Genomic DNA, 14,625 nt, shown 5'->3' on the forward strand with positions numbered 1-14,625 from the left:
ACATATTACTGAGAGAAGTGAAGGACCTAAATAAATGGATGGCTTTATCATGTTCAAAATTGGATGTTATAGAGATCCAATGTAATGCTCAACTAAAATTCCAAAAGTTATTTTATGAAAATTGATGAGGTATTTTTTTAATTTTTATTTATTTTTTTTGGTTGCCCTAGATCTTCATATCTGTGCATGGGCTTTCTCTAGTTGTGGAAAGCAGGGCTACTCTCCAGTTGTGTGCATGCTTCTCATTGCAGTGGCTACTTGTGTTACAGAGCACAGGTTTGAGGGCACAGGGGCTCAGTAGTTGCAGCCCTTTGGCTCCAGAGCACAGGCTCAATAGTGGTGCCACATGGGCTTAGCTGCTCTGTGGCATGTGGGATCTTCCCAGACCAGTATCAAACCCATATTTCCTGCATTGGCAGGCATATTCTTTACTACTGAGCCACCAGGGAAACACCTTGATGAGGTATTTTTAATGTTTATATGGAAACAGAAAGGGCCAATGAACAAGACACTCATCTACCAGTTGCTAAAGACAGTGTGGATATTTGGTGTAAGAACAAACAAATAATGTAGTATGAAAACAGAAAAATTCTCTTTTCCTTGGAGCTTAGTCAACTAGATATCCATACAGAAGAAGAAAACTTGACTCCTACCTCACACCATATGTAAACATCAATTATAGATGGATTGTAAATGTAAATCTAAAACAGTAAATTGTAGAGTAATAAAAGGGTCCAAAACTGTACTGCCCAATATAGTACGTTAAAAAAAAAACTAAGAAGCACCTTGGCCTCAGGCTTAGTTTGCTCTTAAGCAGACAAAACAAGTATTTTAAAATGTGTTTTATATGGTGATATCATTAGTTAACACAATGTAGCTTTTTACAAATATCCATAAATACTTTAAATTGGGTTATCATGTAATTATATTACGTACCTTTCAACAAGAACCCGTAAGCAGCAAGTTAATTTCACATAGTCCAAAACTTTAGCAGACTCTCATTGAATTGAGTGCTATTCATTATTTTTGGAAGTAGCCACATGCAGCTACTTAAATTTAAACTAACAAGTTAAATACAGGACTTCCTTGATGGTACGTTGGATAAGAATCCGTCTTCCAATGCAGGGGACAAGGATTCAATCTCTGGTCCAAGAGAATTCCCCATGCTGAGGAGAAACTAAGCCCATGCACCACCAACTACTCAGCCCATGTGATCTAGAACCCATGAGTCACAACTACTGAGCCCACATGCTGGAACTACTGAAGCCCATGCTTTTAGAGCCTGTGTTCCACAGCAAGAGAAGCCAAGACAATGAGAAGCCTGTGTACTGCAACTAGAGAGTAGCCCCTGCTCTCTGCAACTACAGAAAAGTCCAAGCACAGCAATTAAGACTCAGTGCAACCAAAAATAAAAATTAATTAACTTTAAATAAACAGCTTCTTGGGAGATCCCTGGCAGTCCAGTGGTTACAACTCGGTGCATTTGCTGCAGTGGCCGATGTTCAATCCCTGGCTGGGGTATTAAGAACCCATAAATCACATGGCACAGCCCCCCAAAAAATAAATAAAATAAAATCTGCTTCTCAGTCATGAAAGTACATTTTAAATATTCAACACTAGTACATGGCTCATGGCTCTCACACTAAACAGGGTAAACACAGATCATGTCCATCATCACAGAAAGTTCTCCTAGAGAACATATTTCCAGAATATGGAAGTAAGTGAGTCATTCAAGCAATTTTAAAGTTCTCTAGAATAAACAGATCAAAGTCATTTTCATCCTGTATTTTATTTAAACCACTATATCTTAAGATATTATCATTTCAACATGCAACCAAAATTAATGAAATTTATAACATTTTTTAATACTATGCCTTTGAAATCTGGCATTTATTTTATACGTCAGTTCAGTCGCTCAGTTGTGTCCAACTCTTTGAGACCCGATGGACTGCAGCACACCAGGCCTTCCTGGGTAGCCATCACCAACTCCTGGAGCTTGCTCAAACTCATGTCCATCAAGGTGGTGATGCCATCCAACCATCTCATCCTCTGTCATCACCTTCTCTTCCTGCCTTCAATCTTTCCCAGCCATCAGGGTCTTTTATAATGAGTCAGTTCTTCCCATCAGGGAAGAGAGTATTGGAGTTTCAGCTTAAGCATCAGTTCTTCCAATGAATATTCAGGACTGATGTCCTTGAGGACTCACTGGTTTGATCTCCTTGCAGTCCAAGAGACTCTCAAGAGTCATCACCACCACCACAGATGAAAAGCATCAATTCTTCAGCGCTCAGCTTTGTTTATAGTCCAACTCTCACATCCATACACGACTACTGGAAAAACCATAGTTTTAATTAGACAGACCTTTGTCAGCAAATTAATGTCTCTGCTTTTTAATATGCTGTCTAGGTTGGTCATAGCTTTTCTTCCAAGAAGCAAATGTCTTTTAATTTCATGGCTGAGGTCACCATCTTCAGTGATTTTGGAGCCCAAAAAAATAAAGTCTGTCATGGTTTCAATTTTCCGCATCTATTTACCATGAACTGATGGGACCTGATGCGACAATCCTAGTTTTCTGAATGTTGAATTTTAAGCCAACTTTTTCACTCTCCTCTTTCACTTTCATCAAGAGGCTCTTTAGTTCTTCTTCACTTTCTGCCATAATGGTGGTGTCATCTGCCTATCTGAGGTTACTGATATTTCTCCCGGCAGTCTTGATTCCAGCTTGTGCTTCATCCACTCCATCATTTCACATGATGTACTCTGCATGTAAGTTAAATAAGCAGGGTGACAATATACATCCTTGACATACTCCTTTCCAGATTTGGATCCAGTCTGTTATTCCATGTCCCGTTCTAACTGTTGCTTCTTGATCTGCCTACAGATTTCTCAGGAGGAAGGCAAGGTGGTCTGGTATTTCCATCTCTTGAAGAATGTTCCCGTTTGTTGTGACCCACACAGTCAAAGCCTTTGGCATAGTCAATAAAGCAGAACTAGCTGTTTTTCTGGAACTCTCTTGCTTTTTCAATGATCCAACTGATGTTGGCCATTTGATCTCTGGTTCCTCTGCCTTTTCTAAATCCACCTTAAACATCTGAAAGTTCATGGTTCACATACTGTTGAAGCCTGGGTTAGATAACTTTGAGCATTTCTGTGCTAGCATGTGAGATGGCTGCAATTGTGCAGTAGTTTGCACATTCTCCGGCACTGCCTTTCTTTGGGACTGGAATGAAAACAGACCTTTTCTAGTCCTGTGGCCACTGCTGAGTTTTCCAAATTTGCTGGCATATTGAGTGCAGCACTTTCACAGCATCATCATTTAGAATTTGAAATAGCTCAACTGGATTTCTATCACCTTCACTAGCTTTGTTCATGGTGATGCTTCCTAAGGTCCACTTGACCTCACATTCCAGGATATTTGGCTCTAGGTGAGTGATGACACCACCGTGGTTATGTGGGTCATGAAAATTTGTTTTCTGTAGTTCTTCTGTGTATTCATGCCACCTCTGCTTAATATTTTCAGCTTCTGTTAGGTCCATACCATTTATCTTTCTTGTGTCCATCTTTGCATGAAATGTCCCCTTGGTATCTCTAATTTTCTTGAAGAGATCTTTCCCATTCTATTGTTTTCCTCTATTTCTTTGCATTGATCACTGAGGAAGGCTTTCCTATCTCTCCTTGCTATTCTTTGGTACTCTGCATCCAAATGCGTATATCTTTCCTTTTCTCCTTTGCCTTTGACGTCTCCTCTTTGCACAACTGTTTGTAAGGCCTCCTCGGACAACCATTTGCCATTTTCCATTTCTTTTTCTTGGAGATGGCCTTGATCACTGCCTCCTGTACAATGTCATGAACCTACATCCATAGTTCTTCACACTATCAGATCTAATCCCTTGAAAATGTGTCATTTCCACTGTATAATCAAGGGATCTGATTTCTGGCCTTACATGAATGGTCTAGTGGTTTTCTCTACTTTCTGCAATGTAAGTCTGAATTTGATAATAAGGAGTTCATGATCTGAGCCACAGTCAGTTCCTGGTCTTGTTTTTGATGACTGTATAGAACTTCTCCATCTTTGGCTGCAAAGAACAGAAACAACCTGATTTGGGTACTGACCATCTGGTGATGTCTATGTGTACAGTTGTCTCTTGTGTTGTTGGCAGAGGGATTGCTATGACCAGTGCATTTTCTTGGCAAAACTGTTAGCCTTTGCCCTGCTTTATTTTGTACTCCAAGGCCAAATTTGCCTGTTACTCCAGCCATCTTTTGACTTTCTACTTTTGCATTCCAGTCCCCTGTAATGAAAAGGACATCTTTTTTGTGTGTTAGTTCTAGAAGGGCTTGTAGGTCTTCATAGGACTGTTTAACTTCAGCTTCTTTAGCATTACTGGTCAGGGCATAGACTTGGATTACTGTGATAATGCATGGTTCGTCTTGAAAACAAACAGAGATCCTCTGTTGGTTTTGAAACTGCACTCAAGAACTGCATTTTGGATTCTTTTGTTGACTATGACAATTCCATTTCTCATAAGAGATTCTTGCCCACAATAGTAGATATAACAGTTATCTGAGTTAAATTCACCCATTCCAGTTCATTTTAGTTCAGATTCCTAAAATGTTGATATTCACCCTTGCCATCTTCTGTTTGACCACTTCCAAATTTACCTTGATACATGGACCTAACATTCCAGGTTCCAATGCAATATTGTCCTTTACCTCATTGGACTTTACCTCCATCACTAGTCACATCCACAAGAGGGCATTGTTTTTGCTTTGGCTCTGTCTCTTCATTCTTTCTGGAGTTAGTTTTCCACTCTTCTCCAGTAGCATATTGGGCACCTATTGACCTGGGGAGTTCATCTTATACTTGGACTTCCCTGGTGGCTCAGATGGTAAGGCGTCTGCCTACAGTGTGGGAGATCTTATACTTACAGAACTTTAAAAAAAATGTATCTATTTTTAATTAAGGATAATTGTTTTACAATATTGTGTTAGTTTTGGCCATACAGCAACATGCCTAAGCCATCCCTCTTGAACCTCCCTCCCACTTCCCATTGCTCTAGGTTGTCACACAGCCCCGGTCTGAGTTCCCTGTGTCATAGAGCAAATTTCCATACGGTAGGGTACAGGTTTCCATGGTACTCTCTCCATTTGTCCCACCCTCTTCTTCCCAGCATGATGTCTACAAGTCTGTGCTCTATGTCTGTGTATTTACTCAGCAGTCAGTTCAGTCGCTCAGTCGTGTCCGACTCTTTGCGACCCCATGAATCACAGCACACCAGGCCTCCCTGTCCATCACCAACTCCCGGAGTTCACTCAGACTCACGTCCATTGAGTCAGTGATGCCATCCAGCCATCTCATCCTCTGTCGTCCCCTTCTCCTCCTGCCCCCAATCCCTCCCAGCATCAGAGCCTTTTCCAATGAGTCAACTCTTCACATGAGGTGGCCAAAGTACTGGAGTTTCAGCTTTAGCATCATTCCTTTCAAAGAAATCCCAGGGCTGATCTCCTTCAGAATAGACTGGTTGGATCTCCTTGCAGTCCAAGGGACTCTCAAGAGTCTTCTCCAACACCACAGTTCAAAAGCATCAATTCTTCGGCGCTCAGCCTTCTTCACAGTCCAACTCTCACATCCATACATGACCACTGGAAAAACCATAGCCTTGACTAGATGGACCTTTGTCGGCAAAGTAATGTCTCTGCTTTTTAATATGTTATCTAGGTTGGACATAACTTTCCTTCCAAGGAGTAAGCGTCTTTTAATTTCATGGCTACAATCACCATCTGCAGTGATTCTGGAGCCCCAAAAAATAAAGTCTGACACTGTTTCCACTGTTTCCCCATCTATTTGCCATGAAGTGATGGGACCGGATGCCATGATCTTCATTTTCTGAATGTTGAGCTTTAAGCCAACTTTTTCACTCTCCACTTTTACTTTCATCAAGAGGCTTTTGAGTTCCTCTTCACTTTCTGCCATAAGGGTGGTGTCATCTGCATATCTGAGGTGATTGATATTCTCCCGGCAATCTTGATTCCAGTTTGTGTTTCTTTCAGTTCAGCGTTTCTCATGATGTGCTCTGCATATAACTTAAATAAGCAGGGTGACAATATACAGCCTTGACGTACTCCTTTTCCTATTTGGAACCAGTCTGTTGTTCCATGTCCAGTTCTAACTGTTGCTTCCTGACCTACATACAGATTTCTCAAGAGGCAGGTCAAGTGGTCTGGTACTGCCCTGCAAATAGGTACATCTGTATCATTTTTCTAGATTCCATATATATGCACTAATATACAGTATTTTTTTTTCTCTGACTTACTTCACTTTGCATAATAGGCTCTAGGTTCATACACTGCATTAGAACTGACTCAAAAGCATTCCTTTCTATTACTGAGTAATATTCCATTGTGTATATGAACCTCAGCTTCTTTTTCCATTTATCTGTCAATGGACCTCTAGGTTGCTTCCATGTCCTAGCTATTGTGAACAGTGCCACAATGAATATTGGGTACATGTGTCTTTTTCAATTTCAGTTTTCTCAGGGTATACACCTAATATTGGAATTGCTGGGTCACATGGTAGTTTTATTTCTAGTTTAAGGAATTGCCATACTGTCTTCCATAGTGGCTGTTATCAATTACATTCTCACCAAAAGTGCAAGAGGGTTCCCTTTTCTCCACACCCTCTCCAGCATTTGTTTGTAGATTTTTTGATGATGGCAATTCTGACCCAGGCGAGGTGATCTCTCATTGTAGTTTTGATTTGCATTTCTTTAATAATTAGTGACGTTGAGCATCTTTTCATGTGTATATTAGCCATCTGTATGTCTTCTTTGGAGAAATGTTTGTTTAAGTCTTCCGTCCACTTTGGATTGAGTTGTTATTCTGGTATTGAGTTGCATGAGCTTCCTATGTATTTTAGAAATCAATAATTTGTCAATTGTTTTGCTTGCTTTTTTCCCATTCTGAGGGTTGTTTTTTCACCTTGTTTATGGTTTCTTTTGCTGTGCAAAAGCTTTTAAGTTTAATTAGGTCCCATTTGCTTAGTTTTGTTTTTTTATTTCTACTACTCTAGGAACTGACTCTAGTATTAGTCATAGAGGATCTTGCTGTGATTTATGTCATAGAATGTTCTGCCTATGTTATCCTCTAAGAGCTTTGTAGTTTCTAGTCTCACATTTAGTTCTTCAATCCATTTTGAGTTTATCTTTGTGTATGGTGGTAGGACGTATTCTAATTTCATTCTTTTACATATAGCTGTCCAGTTTTCCAAGCACCACTTATTGAAGAGACTATCTTTTCTCCATTGTATATTCTTGCCTCCTTTGTCAAAGACAAATCCACACATCTATGGGCCCCCTATCTCTGGGCTATCTTGTTCCATTGGTCTATCAGTCAGTTCAGTTCAGTCGCCCAGTCATGTCCGATTCTTTGCAACCCCATGAATCACAGCACGCCAGGCCTCCCTGTCCATCACCAACTCCCGGAGTTCACTCAGACTCACGTCCACTGAGTCAGTGATGCCATCCAGCCATCTTATCCTCTGTTGTCCCCTTCTCCTCCTGCCCCCAATCCCTCCCAGCATCAGAGCCTTTTCCAATGAGTCAACTCTTCACATGAGGTGGCCAAAGTACTGGAGTTTCAGCTTCAACATCAGTCCTTCCAATGAACACCCAGGACCTATATCCTTTAGGATGGACTGGTTGGATCTCCTTGCAGTCCAAGGGACTCTCAAGAGTCTTCTCCAACACCACAGTGCAAAAGCATCAATTCTTTGGCGCTCAGCCTTCTTCACAGTCCAACTCTCACATCCATACATGACCACTGGAAAAACCATAGCCTTGACTAGACGGCTATCTAGGTTGGTCATAACTTTTCTTCCAAGGAGTAAACGTCTTTTAATTTCATGGCTGCAATCACCATCTGCAGTGATTTTGGAGCCCAGAAAAATAAAGTTTTCACTGTTTCCTCATCTATTTCCCATGAAGTGATGGGCCCAGATGCCATGATCTTCGTTTTCTCAATGTTGAGCTTTAAGCCAACTTTTTCACTCTCCTCTTTCACTTTCATCAAGAGGCTCTTTAGTTCTTCTTCACTTTCTGCCATAAGGGTGGTGTTATCTGCATATCTGAGGTGATTGATATTTCTCCCGGCAATCTTGATTCCAGCTTGTGCTTCCTCCAGCCCAGGGTTTCTCATGATGTACTCTGCATAGAAGTTAAATAAGCAGGGTGACAATATACAGCCTTCACATAACTCCTTTTCCTATTTGGAACCAGTCTGTTGTTCCATGTCCAGTTCTAACTGTTGCTACTTGACCTGCATATAGGTTTCTCAAGAGGCAGGTCAGGTGGTCTGGTATTTCCACCTCTTTCAGAATTTTCCAGAGTTTATTGTGATCCACACAGTCAAAGGCTTTGGCATAGTCAATAAAGTAGAAATAAGATGTTTTTCTGGAACTCTCTTGCTTTTTCCATGATCCAGCAGATGTTGGCAATTTGATCTCTGGTTCCTCTGCCTTTTCTAAAACCAGCTTGAACATCAGGAAGTTCACAGTTCACGTATTGCTGAAGCCTGGCTTGGAGAATTTTGAGCATTACTTTACTAGCATGTGAGATGAGTGCAATTGTGGGGGAGTTTGAGCATTCTCTAGCATTGCCTTTCTTTGGGATTGGAATGAAAACTGACCTTTTCCAGTCCTGTGGCCACTGCTGAGTTTTCCAAATTTGCTGGCATATTGAGTGCAGCACTTTCACAGCATCATCTTTCAGGACTTGAAATAGCTCAACTGTAATTCCATCACCTCCACTAGCTTTGTTCGTAGTGATGCTTTCTAAGGCCCACTTGACTTCACATTCCAGGATGTCTGGTTCTAGGTGAATGATCACACCATCATGATTATCTTGGTCATGAAGATCTTTTTTGTACAGTTCTGTGTATTCTTGCCACCTCATCTTAATATCTTCTGCTTCTGTTAGGTCCATACCATTTCTGTCCTTTATTGAGCCCACCTTTGCATGAAATGTTCCCTTGGTATTTCTAATTTTCTTGAAGAGATCTCTAGTCTTTCCCATTATGTTGTTTTCCTCTATTTCTTTGCATTGATCGCTGAAGAAGGCTTTCTTATCTCTTCTTGCTATTCTTTGGAACTCTGCATTCAGATGCTTATATCTTTCCTTTTCTCCTTTGCTTTTTGCTTCTCTTCTTTTCACAGCTATTTGTTAGGCCTCCTCAGACAGCCATTTTGCTTTTTTGCATTTCTTTTCCATGGGGATGGTCTTGATCCCTGTCTCCTGTACAATGTCACAAACCTCCATCCGTATTTCATCAGGCACTCTATCAGTTCTAGTCCCTTAAATCTATTTCTCACTTCCACTGTATAATCATAAGGGATTCAATTAGGTCATACCTGAATGGTCTAGTGGTTTTTCCCTACTTTCTTCAATTTCAGTCTGAATTTGGCAATAAGGAGTTCATGATCTGAGCCACAGTCAGCTCCTGGTCTTGTTCTTATTGACTGTATAGAGCTTCTCCATCTTTGGCTGCAAAGAATATAATCAATCTGATCTCGGTGTTGACCATCTGGTGATGTTCATGTGTAGAGTCTGTGTTGTTAGAAAAGGGTATTTGCTATGACTAGTGCATTTTCGTGGCAAAACTCTCTTAGTCTTTGCCCTGCTTCATTCCATATTCCAAGGCCAAATTTGCCTGTTACTCCAGGTGTTTCTTGACTTCCTTCTTTTGCATTCCAGTCCCCTATAATGAAAAGGACATCTTTTTTTGAGTGTCAGTTCTAAAAGGTCTTGTAGGTCTTCATAGAACCGTTCAACTTCAGCTTTTTCAGCGTTACTGGTTGGGACATAGACTTGGATTACTGTGATATTGAATGGTTTGCCTTGGAAACGAACAGAGATCATTCTGTTGTTTTTGAGATTGCATCCAAGTACTACAGTTCAGACTCTTTTGTTGACCATGATGGCTACTCCATTTCTTCTAAGGGATTCCTGCCCACAGTAGTAGATATAATGGTCATCTGAGTTAAATTCACCCATTCCAGTCCATTTTAGTTAGCTGATTCCTAGAATGTTGACGTTCACTCTTGTCATCTCCTGTTTGACCACTTCCAATTTGCCTTGATTCATGGACCTGACATTCCAGGTTCCTATGCAATATTGCTCTTTACAGCATCGGACCTTGCTTCTATCACCAGTCACATCCACAACTAGGTATTGTTTTTGCTTTGGCTCCATCCCTTCATTCTTTCTGGAGTTATTTCTCCACTGATCTCCAGTAGCATATTGGGCACCTACCGACCCGGGGTGTTCCCCTTTCAGTATCCTATCATTTTGCTTTTTCATACTGTTCATGGGGTTTTCAAGGCAAGAATACTGAAGTGGTTTGCCATTCCCTTCTCCAGTGGACCACATTGTGTCAGACCTCTCCACCATGTCCACCCGTCTTGGGTGGCCCCACAGGGCATGGCTTAGTTTCATTGAGTTAGACAAGGCTGTGGTCCTAGTGTGATTAGATTGACTAGTTTTCTGTGTGTATGGTTTCAGTGTGTCTGCCCTCTGATGCCCTCTTGCAACACCTACTGTCTTACTTGGGTTTCTCTTACCTTGGGCGTGGGGTATCTCTTCAAGGATGCTCCAGCAAAGCGCAGCCGCTGCTCCTTACCTTGGACAAGGGGTATCTCCTCACCGCTGACCCTCCTGACCTTGAACGTGGAATAGCTCCTCTAGGCCCTCCTGCGCCTGCGCAGCCACCGCTCCTTGGATGTGGGGTTGCTCCTCCTAGCCGCCGCCCCTGTCCTTGGGTATGGGGCAACTCTTCCCAGCTGCCGCCCCTGTCCTCAGGCGGGGGTAGCTCCTCTCGGCTGCTCCTGTGCTTCGCGGCCTGGCACTCTTGGGCACCGCCCCTGACCTCAGACGTGGCATAGCTCCTCCCGGCCGCCGCCCCTGACCTCGGACGTGGGGTAGCTCCTCTCAGCCACTGCCCCTCAGGCACGGGGTCCTCCCAGCTTCTGCCTGACCTCGGACATGGGGTAGCTCAGACCATTGGTCTATAGTTCTGTTTTTATGCCAGTACCATACTGTCTTGATGACTGTAGCTTTATAGTATAGTCTGAAGTCAGGACAGTTGATTCTTCCAGCTCCATTCTTCTTTCTCAAGATTGCCTTGGCCATTCGGGGTCTTTTGTATTTCCATTCAAATTGTGAAATTTTTTGTTCTAGTTCTGTGAAAAATGCCATTGGTAATTTGATAGGGATTGTACTGAATCTGTAGTTTGCATTTAGCAGTATTAGTCATTTTCACAATATTGATTCTTCCAACCCAGGAACATGGAATATCTCTCCATCTGTTTATATCATCTTTGATTTCCAGCATCGGTGTCATAGTTTTCTATATACAGCTTTTTTGTTTCCTTAGGTAGGTTTATTCCTACATGTTTTATTCTTTTTATTGCAATGGTAAATGGGATTGATTTGTTAATCTCTGATTTTTCATTGTTAGTGTATAGGAATCCAAGTGATTTCTGTGTATTGATTTTGTATCCTGTGATTTTACTAAATTCACTGATTAGCTCTAGTTAATTTTCGGATACACTATCTTTAGGGTTTTCTTTGTATAGTATCATGTCATCTGCAGTGAGAATTTTACTTCTTTTCCAATCTGGACTCCTTTTCTTTTTCTACTCTGCCATAGCTAGGACTTCCAAATATATACTGAATAATACTGGCAAGAGTGGGCACTCTTGTCTTGTTCCTGATCTTAGAGGGAATGCTTTCAGTTTTTCACCATTGAGAATAATGTTTGCTGTGGGTTTTATCATATATGGTCTTTACTACTTTGAGGTAGGTTCCTTCTATGCCCATTTTTTGAAGGTTTTTTTTTTTTTTTTTTTTTTTAATAAATGGGTGCTGAATTTGGTCAAAGGCTTTTGACATCTATTATCATATGGTTTTTATCTTTCAATTTGTTAGTATGGTGTATCACATTGATTGATTTGCATATATTGAAGAATCTTTGCATCCCTGGTATGACCTAACTTGATCATGGTATATGATCTTTTTAATGTGTTGCTGAATTCTGTTTGCTAGAATTTTGTTGAGGATTTTTGCATCTATGTTCACCAGTGATACTGGCCTGCGATTTTCTTTTTTTGCGATAGCTTTATCTGTTTTTGGTTATCAGAGTGATGGTGGCCCCATAGAATGAGTTTGGAAATGTTCCTTCTTCTGTGATTTTCTGAAATCTTCAGAAGTATTGGCGTTAGTTCTTTTCTACATGTTTGACAGCATTCACCTGAGAAGCAATCTGACCCTGAGCTTTTGTTTTGGGGGAGATTTTTTATCACAGTTTAGATTTCAGTTCTTGTGATTCGGTTGTTCTTAATTTCTTTCTCCTTGGTTCAGTCTTGGAAGGATGAACTTTTCTGAGGATCTGTCCATTTCTTCCAGTTTGTCCATTTTATTGGCATATAGTTGCTCATAATAGTCTCTTATGATCCTTTGTATTTCTGTATTGTCTGCTGTAATCTCTCTCCTTTTTCATTTCTAATTTTGTTGATGTGATCCTTCTCCCCCTTTTGCTTGATGAGTCTGGCTAATGGTTTTTCAATTTTATCTTCTCAAAGAACCAGCTTTTAGTTTTATTAATTTTTATTACTGTTCCCTTAATTTCTTTTTCATTTATTTTGGCTCTGATCTTTATGATTTCTTTCTACTAACTTTGGAGTTTTTCTGTTCTTTTTTAGGCTGTTCTAGGTAAAGTGTAGAAGGCAATGGCAACCCACTCCAGTACTCTTACCTGGAAAATCCCATGGATGGAGGAGCCTGGTAGCCTGCAGTCCATTGGGTCACCAAGAATCAGAAACGACTGAGTGACTTCTCTTTCACTTTTCACTTTCATGCATTGGAGAAGGAAATGGCAACCCAAACCTGTGTTCTTGCCTGGAGAATCCCAGGGACGAGGGAGCTGGGTGGGCTGCCGTCTATGGGGTCGCACAGAGTTGGACACAACTGAAGCAACTTAGCAGCAGCAGGGATAAAGTTAGGTTCTCTATTCAATATTTTTGCTGTTTCTGGAGGTAGGATTGCATTGCTATCAACTTACCTCTTAGAACTGCTTTTGTGGCAGTGCATAGATTTTGGGTCATGTTTTCACTGTCATTTGTTTCTAGGAATTTTTTGATTTCCCTTTTAATGTCTTCAGTAATGTGTTCATTATTTAGAAACATATTGTTAAATTTTCATGTTTGTATTTTTTTTACAGTTTATTCCCCTGTAATTGGTATCTAGTCTCTTAGCGTAGCTGCCAGAAAAGATGCTTGGTATGATTTCAATTTTCTTAAATTTACTGAGGCTTGATTTGTGTCCAAAGACATCTTAATTCAGACTAGTCACATTTAAAATGCTCAGTGGCCACATGTGGCTACTAATTACTGTACTGGAAAGTATAGACCTAGAAGATTTATTTGGGAAACTAATTTCATGACTTTCAAGACAGGACATAACATGCATTATAAAGGAAAGACTGATAAAATATACTACATTAAAATAAAGAAATTAATATTCATCAAGAGAAAAAACAAAGGCAACAACAGATTGGCAGAAGAGTATGGCAATGTTAATAGTCAAGAATATATAAGGAATTGCTACAAGTCAATATGAAAATTATGAGACAACTCAATGGAAAAATAGGTATTGAACAGGTATTTTATAAGAGGTTAGCCAAATTACTAAGAAGCATATGAAAAGATTCTCAACCTTAATAGAGAATTGTAAATTAAAATCACAAGTAGATACTACCACATACCCAACAGAATGAATAAAACATAAAAGATGTAGGCAAGAATATGGAGTCAACTAGAACTTGCATACACTACTGGTGGGACTGTAGATTGGTAACCTTTGGAAAGCTGTTTGGCAGGATCTACCAGAAGATGAACATAAGCATATCCTTTCACATGGCAATACTTCTCTTGGATGTATGCAGAAACCCAGGTACAGGAACACCAAAAGAAATGAAGGAACATAAAAATTCACACAATCATTATTCATCATAGCTCAAAACAAGTAAAAGGCCAAAGGTCCATCAACAGTAGAATGTTAATAAACACATAAATGAATAAAACAGAACAATTTTACAATGGAATACTACACAGGAATGAAAATAAAATTAAAGCTTCACACACTAACATAAATGAATCTCACAAATCGAGACTAAGCAAAAGGTAACTGTATATTTTATCAGTCTTTCCTTTATAATGCATATTATATCCTATATTGAAGGTCTTGAAGCTAAGTCTCCCAAATAAACCTTTTAGATCTATACTTTCCAGCACAGTAGCCAGTAGCCACATGTGGTTACTGAACACTTAAAATGTGACTAGCCTGAACATCACTTTGCTGACAAAGGTCCATATAGTCAAAGTTATGGTTTTTCCAGTAGTCATGAACAGATGTGAGAGATGGACCATAGAGATGGCTAAGCACCAAAGAATTGATAGCACTGTGGTGCTGCAGAAGACTCCTGAGAGTCCCTAAAGACTGCAAGGAGATCAAACCAGTCAATCCTAAAGGAATTCAACTGTGAATATTCATTAAAAGAACTGTTGCTGAAGCCCCA

The 14,625-nt window shown here is 40.3% G+C and overlaps 1 protein-coding gene across 13 annotated transcripts in view; it reads right to left on the reverse strand.

Moving 5' to 3' along the window:
• SLC39A10 (solute carrier family 39 member 10) overlaps positions 1 to 14,625 on the reverse strand; it is a 162,901-nt gene that overhangs the window by 39,906 nt on the left and 108,370 nt on the right. The gene's annotated exons all lie outside the window — the stretch shown is intronic.

This window comes from Bos grunniens, chromosome 2 (genome assembly GCF_055505025.1).
Source record: "Bos grunniens cultivar Pamir isolate PY7600 chromosome 2, Bosgru_T2T1.0, whole genome shotgun sequence".
In the NCBI taxonomy this organism is placed as follows: domain Eukaryota; kingdom Metazoa; phylum Chordata; class Mammalia; order Artiodactyla; family Bovidae; genus Bos; species Bos grunniens.